The 9,735-nt window shown below is 37.3% G+C and overlaps 1 long non-coding RNA gene across 1 annotated transcript; it reads right to left on the bottom strand.

Moving 5' to 3' along the window:
* Positions 1-4,888: 4,888 nt before the first annotated feature.
* Positions 4,889-6,844, bottom strand: LOC104225726 (uncharacterized). The gene is made up of 2 exons (XR_710662.2): positions 6,324-6,844; positions 4,889-5,067 (listed from the first exon to the last, which is right to left on the bottom strand). It is a non-coding gene; the product is annotated as an uncharacterized lncRNA (long non-coding RNA).
* Between the last annotated feature and the right edge of the window lie 2,891 nt (positions 6,845-9,735).

Below are 9,735 nucleotides of genomic sequence, written 5' to 3'. Positions count from 1 at the left end.
AAGGATGTGTATCGATTATAGACAACTGAAAAAGGTAACTATTAAGAATAAGTATCCCCTTCCAAGGATAGAGGACTTGTTTGATAAGTTGCAGGGAGCTAGATGCTTTTCAAAAATAGATTTGAGGTCAGGGTACCACCAGGTTAGAGTTCGGGAGAAAGATATTCCCAAGACAACCTTCAGGACCCGATATGGCCACTTCGATTTCCTTGTCATGTCTTTCGGGTTGACGAATACACCTGCCATATTTATGGACTTGATGAATAGATTATCCCGTCCATATTTGGATCTATTTGTGATAGTCTTTATTGAAGATATTCTGGTTTATTCACGTTCATAGGATGAGCATGTGGATCACCTATGAGCGGTACTCCAAACCCTCTGTGATAATAAATTGTATGCTAAGTTTTCTAAGTGTGAATTCTGGTTGAAGTCCGTAGCATTCTTGGGGCATATTGTATCTGACAGAGGTATAAAGGTAGACACTCATAAGATTGAGGTTGTGAAATCCTGGCCTAGACCTACCACTCCGATAGAGATTTGTAGCTTTCTAGGCTTAGCAGGATATTACCGGAGGTTCGTAGAGGGTTTTTCTTCTCTTTCAGCACCATTAACAAAGCTGACACAGAAGGCGACTAAGTTTCAGTGTACAGAGGCCTGTGAGCAGAGTTTCCAAGAGCTTAAGAACAAGTTGACCTCAGCGCCAGTTCTAGCACTTCCAGAAGGTCCAAATGGTTATGCCATGTATTGTGATGCCTCAGGTGTCGGGTTAGGATGTGTCCTGATGCAATATGGGAAAGTAATTGCGTATAATTCACGGCAGTAAAAGAAGCATGAGCGGAATTATCTGACCCACGACATCGAATTAGCTACAGTTGTCCATGCACTTAAGATATGGCAGCATTATTTATATGGTATTCATGTTGATGTGTTCACAGATCATAAAAGCTTGCAATATATCTTCAAGCAAAAAGAGTTGAATTTGTGACAAAGGCTATGCCTTGAGTTATTGAAAGATTACGATGTTAACATTCTCTACCATCCAGGGAAAGCTAATGTTGTAGCAAATGCCTTAAGTCGTCGATTTATGGGTAGCTTAGCACATGTAGAGGCCGAGAAAAGACAATTAACCAGAGAGATTCATCAATTGGCTTATTTGGGGGTTCGATTAGTAGACTCTAGCAATGGAGGAGTTGTACTCCAAAATACTGCAAAATCATCTCTCATAACTGAAGTAAAGGAGAGGCAGTACGAAGATCCATAGTTAGTCGAGTTGAGCGAGCGGGTTCCATAATAGAAGAATCCATTGTTAGAACTCAAAGGAGATGGGGTTCTCAGATAGAGGGGTCGTTTGTGTGTTCCAGATGTAGCAGGGCTACGACACAGGATTATGTCAGAGGCACATTATTCGTGGTACTCAATTCACCCTGGGTCGACAAAGATGTATCATGACATTAAGAATATGTATTGGTGGAATGATATAAAGAAGAACATTGATGAGTATGTCACTCAATGCCCTAGTTGCAAGCAGGTGAAAATAGAGCACCAGAATCCCGGAGGGCTAATGTAGACTATAGAGATCCCGACATGGAAATGGGAGGCGATAAACATGGACTTTATCACCAGTTTACCTCGTTCCCATCGTAAGTTTGATTCCATATGGGTGATAGTCGATAGGCTCACTAAATTAGCTCATTTTCTTCCGGTCAGATCTACATATACCACAGAAGATTATGCAAAATTATATATTAAAGAGATACTGTGACTACATGGAGTACCAATATCTATTATATCTGAACATGGGGCCCAGTTTGCAGCACATTTTTGGAGGTCAATTTCAGAGAGGTCTAGGAACTCAGGTGAATCTCAGCACGGCTTTTTATCCACAAACGAATGGACAAGTCGAGCACATGATTCAGAAACTCGAGGATATGTTGCGAGCATGTGTGCTGAATTTTAAAATAAGTTGGGATAAACATCTACCTCTTATCGAGTTTGCATATAATAACAGTTATCACTCTAATATCCAAATGGCTCCGTACGAGGCTTTGTATGGGCGCAGGTGCAAATCTCCCATAGGGTGGTTTGATGTTGGAGAACCTGGTTTAGATGGGCCAGACCTGGTTCAGCAGGCCATAGAAAAAGTAAAGCTTATCTGGGAGTGACTGTTGACAGTTCAAAGTCATCAGAAGTCATATTCTGACATGCGGCGACGAGATTTAGAATTCGGGGTTAATGACTGGATATTCTTAAATGTGTCACCTATGAAAGGTATGATGGGGTTTGGCAAGAAAGACAATCTTAGCCCACGGTATATTGGGCATTATAGGATCATTCGGAGAGTGGGCCAAGTAGCTTATGAGTTAGAATTGCCCTCGGAATTGAAGTCTGTCCATCTGGTTTTTCACGTATCTATGTTACGAAAGTGCATTGGCGATCCTACCCGAGTAGTCCCCACTAATAACGTACAGATTATAGAGAACTTATCATACGAGGAAATTCCGATTGCCATCCTAGACCGACAAATCCGCAAGCTGCGGAATAAGGAGGTAGCCTCCATGAAAGTACTTTGGAGAAGCAACAATGTAGAAGATATGACTTGGGAGGTCGAGGAAAGCATGAAGTCTAGATATCCCTACTTATTTCCTCATCCAGAAAAGGATTCGACTGAGACGTCATAATTATAAGCTTCTACATAGAGAGTTGGTAGTAGTGTTGTTATAAAGGCGACCCTGCCAAAGTTATATGGATCACAGTGAATTGAACATTCGAGGACGAATGTTTCTAAGGGGGAAAGGATGTTACATCTCGCGTTTTTCGTACGTTAAAAATTTCGTCTCCAGTTAATTGACGTAGAATCGGGGGTAAGATCATCTTGACGTTAATGTTTTTACCTATTTATAACAAGCGATAAATAAGTGTCATGAAGGATAAATGATGCACGAATTAGAAAAAACGAGTTTCGTTGTAAATGGCCAATTTGGGATAAAATACTGATCAAGTAATAATACCTGATAATTATAAACTAATATCATGCAAGGTACCATATGACCACGGTAGTATAATATATAAAGTATATATGAAGTATTTTGAAAACAGAATTTTAAGTAATTTGTAATAATTTTTAAATTACGCGGGTAATAGATTAATTATCGTGTAACGAAACATTATCCGGTTAACTAATAAGTGGATAAATTAACAAAATCACCCCCGCCCCCAAATAGCAACGTGGCAGCCCCCCCTTAGTGTAAGGTGAGTCATTGATTGAGCTTTACATGTGTCAAAAGTTTAAATTTCAAAGTCTTATCAAGACTTTTTTGTGAGCTTTATATTTCATTTCGATACTAAGAACAATTTTTACATTCTGTCTATTGGCCAAAACGTGAAAGTGCATGAACAAGTCACACAAATTCATTCCTTAACCAACATTTCATTCAAAAAATGTTAAAGGCAGAGTAAGTTGTCCGAAAATTCAAGCTTGTCCAAGTGTGAGTTTCGTCCATATTTCGCAGAAGTAGATTCGTTCAAATAATTTCGGGAACAGGTATGTTAAGGCTAAGCTTTTCCTTCATTTTAAAATGATATCGTAATTACACAAGTTTGATAACGAGGTGTAAAGAAAGATTCGTATCCCGAAATTTGCGTATATTTTGCTAGTCTCGCAAATTACATATATTTTTCTAGTTTTGTAAGTTACCATATTCTTCTTATCGGGACTGCATATTAAGTTGAGTAATTCTTCTTTAGGTCAAAAGACTAGAGAGTTTACATATATACACTATTAAAAGTATTTTCATTACCATCGAGCTATAATCGATGGGCAGGCCTCTATTTGGCAACCTCTGATCAGATGGTAAGTTATATACCAATCCTACTATGGCCGAGCGCCTATGAGCGAGTCTAGTTGGTCGAGATATAGAGCCTAGTATGGTCGAGCGCTTATGAGCGAGCCTATTACGACAGAGTAGATATATATGTATACCGAGTCTTCTAGGGTCAGACAACTATTTTACTTACTATATTGAGAGAATTGAGTCAATATCAGCAGATGAGCATATCTTCAGATTTTCTTTGACTCCTAGTTGTTTTCAATTATTATATTATCAGTTCAGTTTCAGCTTCATTATATTGCCTTACATCTCGGTACATTATTTTGTACTAACATCCCTTTCTGGGGGTGCTGCATTTCATGCGTGCAGGTTCGGACATACAGACGAGTAGACCTTCTCAGTAGGTGTATGCCCGAGTTCAGCCTTATCGGTAAACTCCTCGTTTTTCGGAGTTGCCGGGTCTAGAAGTTTGGAGTACATCTTGTGAATATATGTAGATAGGTTAAGGGTAGGTCGAGGCCCTGTTTCGATCACAATACATCCACTACTAGAAATTAGTCCTATGGCAACGGCCTAAAAACCATTGCAATAGATAAGGAAACCGTTGCAATAGAGCTACTGGAACGGGTGCGGACCGTTTCACCAGGTCACATGGCAATAGATCTACTGCAACGATTCTTACAACGGTTTGGTAACCGTTGCTATATTACTATCTATTGTAACGGTTTTTTCCTTCTATTACCACGGAAATTTTAGTCAATTGGAACGGTTTATAACTGTTGCAATATCTTTATGCAAAGGTTTATTAAATCTATTGCAACGCCAGGATTATGATATTGCAACAGTTTCGAATAACTATTGCAACGGTTTTGTCAAGACTAAAAGCTAGTATAACACCTATGGGAACGGCTCACTGCACCTATGGCAACGGCTCACTGCACCTATGGCAACGGCTCACACATGCTAGCCCGCGTGTAAATAAATAATTATGCATAATAAATGTAATACACCATAATTTATATACATTACAAAATAAAACTATTCATAAACAAAAGCATAATCCAAATTATCCAATTGATAATATCCATTAGAGCAAAATAGAATTCAAGAGTTAGCATAAGTTTCAAAATGAATGAAAATAAAAGATTCCTAAAATATCTAAAACTTCAGCAACAATTGAAATCTTCTTAAGCAAGGTCTTCACTGCTTTTTTCTGAAGCTTTATCATTTACTTCACCTACAAAAGATGACAAATAAGAGTATGGGATAACATTAAAGTCATGTTAATCTTTTTGGCAATGCTACATGATTTATCAGCTCATCAATACTCAACTTTTGTTACTTCATATAGATTAGTGATAAAAGCATAAGTATATAAATGATTTGGCTGCCATCAAGTACTGGGTACATCAACTTTCACAAATTTCACTAAGAAGGTACATATATACTTAATAACTACACAAATTTTCCATGTCAAGTTTAAGAAATCTTTTCCATAACCAAATTATGTTCTCTCTTTTTTTCTCCTTACAGAAGAAGAATTGGTTTTGCTAGAAGTATATGCAAGTATAGAGGGTTGCTAGGTAATTAAACCCATTGCACCTTGTCCAGTCATCTATTTCGTATTTCGTATTCTGTATTTCATATCTCTTATATTGCTGTTATTTTATTATGCATTTTTATGGTACTAATATATCGTCTCCTGTTGCTTTTTTTGAGCCGAGGGTCTCCTGGAAACAGCCTCTCTACCCTTCGGGGTAGGGGTAAGGTCTGCATACATATTACCCTCCCCAGACCCCACTTGTGGGATTATACTGGGTCGTCGTTGTTGTTGTTGTTGCACCTTGTCCAGTCGCTAATATCCCAATCCTTTACTACCTTTTCGTTCAAAAGAAACAAAAGATTCTTTGAATTGAATTAATTTCAGAAATCATCACAGTAACATACGGGAATCAGACGAGTTTAGAAACAAAGATCTGTACTTAGAGGTACTTATAATAAGTACTTTATTTCACATAATTTCTTTCAACTTCTGATCTAATCAAAATCATTAACAGAGAAGGAAAAATTTGAAACTTGGCAGTTATCTAGGAATAGATGAGTAGTAATTGCTTCACATGAATTGTACATGAGAATAGACCAATCAAATGTAAGAATGAAAATATCTTAATTTAGCAAAGAAATCAAATATAGTAACTTGCTGTGTAGAGTCAAATAATTACCATAGTTATTATTACAAGTACTGGGAATTTTAACTTTCTACATCATGTGTTTTTTTCCCCTTTTAATCTCCTTCCCCCCACCCTCCCTTTTTTTTTTTGTATCTTAGATTAAAGTTCTGGTGTTTCTGTACAAATATAGCTTTCTCCAGTAATCCTCCTTACGAAAGAGATATTAAGTATGTACGTATATGGGTGTTTATAGTAGATAGAAAGTTATAAGAGGAAGAGAAGGAAGAATAGAGTTGGTGTAGCATCTAAAATAAATACTGACCTTGTTTGTTACTAGTAATAGATAGATGAAGAATGATATATTTGTTGAATAGCAGTTTGTGGTGCAGAGCTATCGATCTTCTCTCAATGAACGAGCAACAAATATAGCTAGCATTTCAACCACGTTCGTAATTTCTTGTCACAAATTCCCCTTTTGTTTCTCTAGTTTTACTTGTAAATTTTATTGAATTCTTTGATGCATCATGTCTTTAATTTTCTCCATTTTTTTATTCATCTTCTCCTCAGTAACATTTATAGAGGCCCAGAACCTCCAACTTTTCCTTTCAAAACTGTTTTCGTAACCCCCGCCTATACAATCACACGCGTCCACCATGCTTGAATTCCATGACTGATTGATTGCCATCTTCACTTTCTTGAGTTGGTCAATCTTGGGATATTCCTCCATCTTGTGGTTGTATATTATAGTACTAACAAATAACCAAATTGAAGATTTTATGCCAAGCCAAAACAAAAAAATAGCTACAATATTTTCAAATTAAAAACCATAGAAAAATCTCTAAAGTTATGCACATTAAAACCAAGTGTGAAATATTCAATTAAAACAACTATGACATGTGTGTTAGCCATAAAATCAAAAGCATCATGACAAATCAATTTCAACTGCCAGTGGTACAAAATTGCTCAAAATTGTATAACTGTTCCTACTTTCCATGTTATCATAATTATCCCGTTAGCTCTAAGCTGGACATGTCACATGACGTTGTTGGAAGAAAACGATTTTACAATTGAACTAACAAGCAAATATAACCATAAAAAATATACAACATGTCATGCAAAATGCTAAAGTAACATGACAATCTTTATAACTTTTGATGAATCAATTTGATACTGAATTACTTGTCTCTTAAAATTGTAAAATGAGGTTACAGGGCATTAATTATTAAAGCAGAATATTCTACTAGAATTAAGTCAACTAAAAAATGAGAAAAAAGGAAAACACAATGCTGCTTCCAAACCCACAAGACCAACTTCATCTATTACCAGGTAAGAGTTTGGAGCCATAGTTAGCTAAAAGTTAATAGGAAAGATTCATGTCAGAGTCATGCAATTGGTTTTTCTGTACAAGTCTACCTCCTAAACCAAGCAAAATACAAAATAAGCATATGAAACTCATTCTTAACAGTAATCCAAAGACGACCAATGATAAAATACACCAACACTTTGGTCTTAGATTTTTTTGTGCTTCTGTAGATGATTTTACTGGCTTTCTAAGATGATTCATAAGAAAGAGTTGATAAGGGATGATTAGCAGCTACTAAAACACACGAAGAGCCTGTATTGGGAAAAAACTGAATTTATATTAAAAATGATGTGGCATGACACGTGGATTAGTTGAATGGTCAAAGAACAACAATTGACTAAGAGGCACGGTGAAAACAGCCACGGGAAGAAGAATTTAAATAGGCACGAGACGATGTATAGATACGAGTCTCGTACCAATTTAAATTATTTACAGCCAACGGATTAGAAGGCATTGAAAGCAAGGATCAGATGACAGAAAGGAGTCCAAATTCATTATTAAATGTCTGATACGTTATAAAGTTGGTATTTAATAGGAATGATTGTATAACGGCCTATTTAATGTCATTTATTGCTCATGATTATATCATTAAAGCTTAGCTTTATTCCTTTACCTAGAATGATCTATAAAAGGAAGAAGTATCATCATTTGTAAGGACACGAAATACTATTGAGAATACACTGAAATACTTATCTATTTACCTTCTACCATTGTTCTCAAAAGTATTTTATTTTTTGTCTCCTGATTATCAGTAACCCGAATTTCTCTTTTAGCTTTGACCAAGGACTCAGATTATTGGTTAAACAAATTGGTTCTGTTACCGGGAATCTGATAATCTTTCCTTTTTAAGCTATATCTTATCTATTATCGTCACCATGTCAAACAATAACGCCGACAACAACAGTAACAACACATTGGGAAACCATGAGAATCAAATACATCAAAATCAAGATACCATGGTTCCCTCTCCTTTAAATTCACCACGTCAATCTCGTGAAGGCACTCCTGTTACTGAATCCCGTGCTGATCAACAAGAACAATCTGAACATTTTGAAAGAGTTACAACTGAAGCTTTGCAAAAGCTAATCGATGCACAAGTCGGCAAAGCTCTTTAGGCACTTGTTAGTCGATTGCCTGGTGCGCCACCTACACCGACTCCTAATAATAATACATTGGAGAACCCTCGTTCTGGTCTTGATAATTCTGGAAACGGAGCAACCCCCAGTGAACCACAAGAAGGGGGACCAGGTAATTTAAATAATTCATATTTGCAAAATTTAGTATTAACCTTGCAGAAACAGCTGAAGGAACAAAATGAGCGTATTGAACAAATCCCTGGAGTTCCACCTGTAATAAAAGGAGTAGACATGGACAAATACTCACAACAACCATGGAAGCCTAGTGCTGCTCCCCTTCCAATTCCGAAAAAGTTCAAAATGCCTGACATCCCGAAATATGATGGTACTACAGACCCACGTGACCACGTGACTGCATTTACAACCGGCGTAAAAGGCAACGACTTGACCAAACAAGAAATTGAATCAGTATTGGTCAAGAAATTTGGAGAAACACTCACCAAGGGTGCATTAACCTGGTATTCTCTTTTATCTGAAAATTCTATTAATTCTTTTGCTGAGCTTGCAGATTCTTTTATTAAAGCACATTCGGGAGCACAAAAAGTTGAGAAAAGGATGGAAGATATTTTCAAAATCAAACAAGGGGATTCGGAGTTGCTTAGAAACTTCGTTGATAGATTCCAACGTGAAAGAATGACTCTACCTCGTGTGCCTGACAATTGGGCTGCTATAGCTTTTGCAAGTAATTTAAATGACAAAAGTTCTGAAGCCACGAGACGACTCAAAGAAAGTCTTAGAGAATTTCCTGCAACTACATGGAATGATGTTTACAACAGGTATAGCACGAAGTTGCGAATCGAAGAAGATACCGTACCTAAGCTCCATCATGAAGAAAGGGGCGGTACCCGAAGGTCAGATTCCGAAAAAAGATCAGGTAAAAACAGGTACGATCCATATATGGGACCCGCAGGAAAGGACCCACGGTCGAAGCAAGATAACCAGCAATACGATCAAAAGTCAAGGAACCGGGATTCTGGCTCTTCTTCAAAGTTCAGGAATGATCGGAATAGACAGGAATCACGTGATGATGACAGAAATTTAAAGGCACGATTCGGTGGATATAATTTTAACGTGTCTACCTCCAAGCTCGTAGCTGTTTTAAGAAGTATGGGAGATAAGGTACGGTGGCCGAAAGAAATGCGGTCAAATCCAAGTAGACGCAATCCGGATCATTGGTGCGAATTTCACAACGATCACGGGCACAAAACTTCAGAATGCAGATTCCTGCAAAGTGA

Source organism: Nicotiana sylvestris, chromosome 2 (genome assembly GCF_000393655.2).
Source record: "Nicotiana sylvestris chromosome 2, ASM39365v2, whole genome shotgun sequence".
Classification (NCBI taxonomy): domain Eukaryota; kingdom Viridiplantae; phylum Streptophyta; class Magnoliopsida; order Solanales; family Solanaceae; genus Nicotiana; species Nicotiana sylvestris.
The sequence above is the reverse complement of the archived record's forward strand: the minus strand, read 5'-3'. Positions and strand labels throughout refer to the sequence as shown.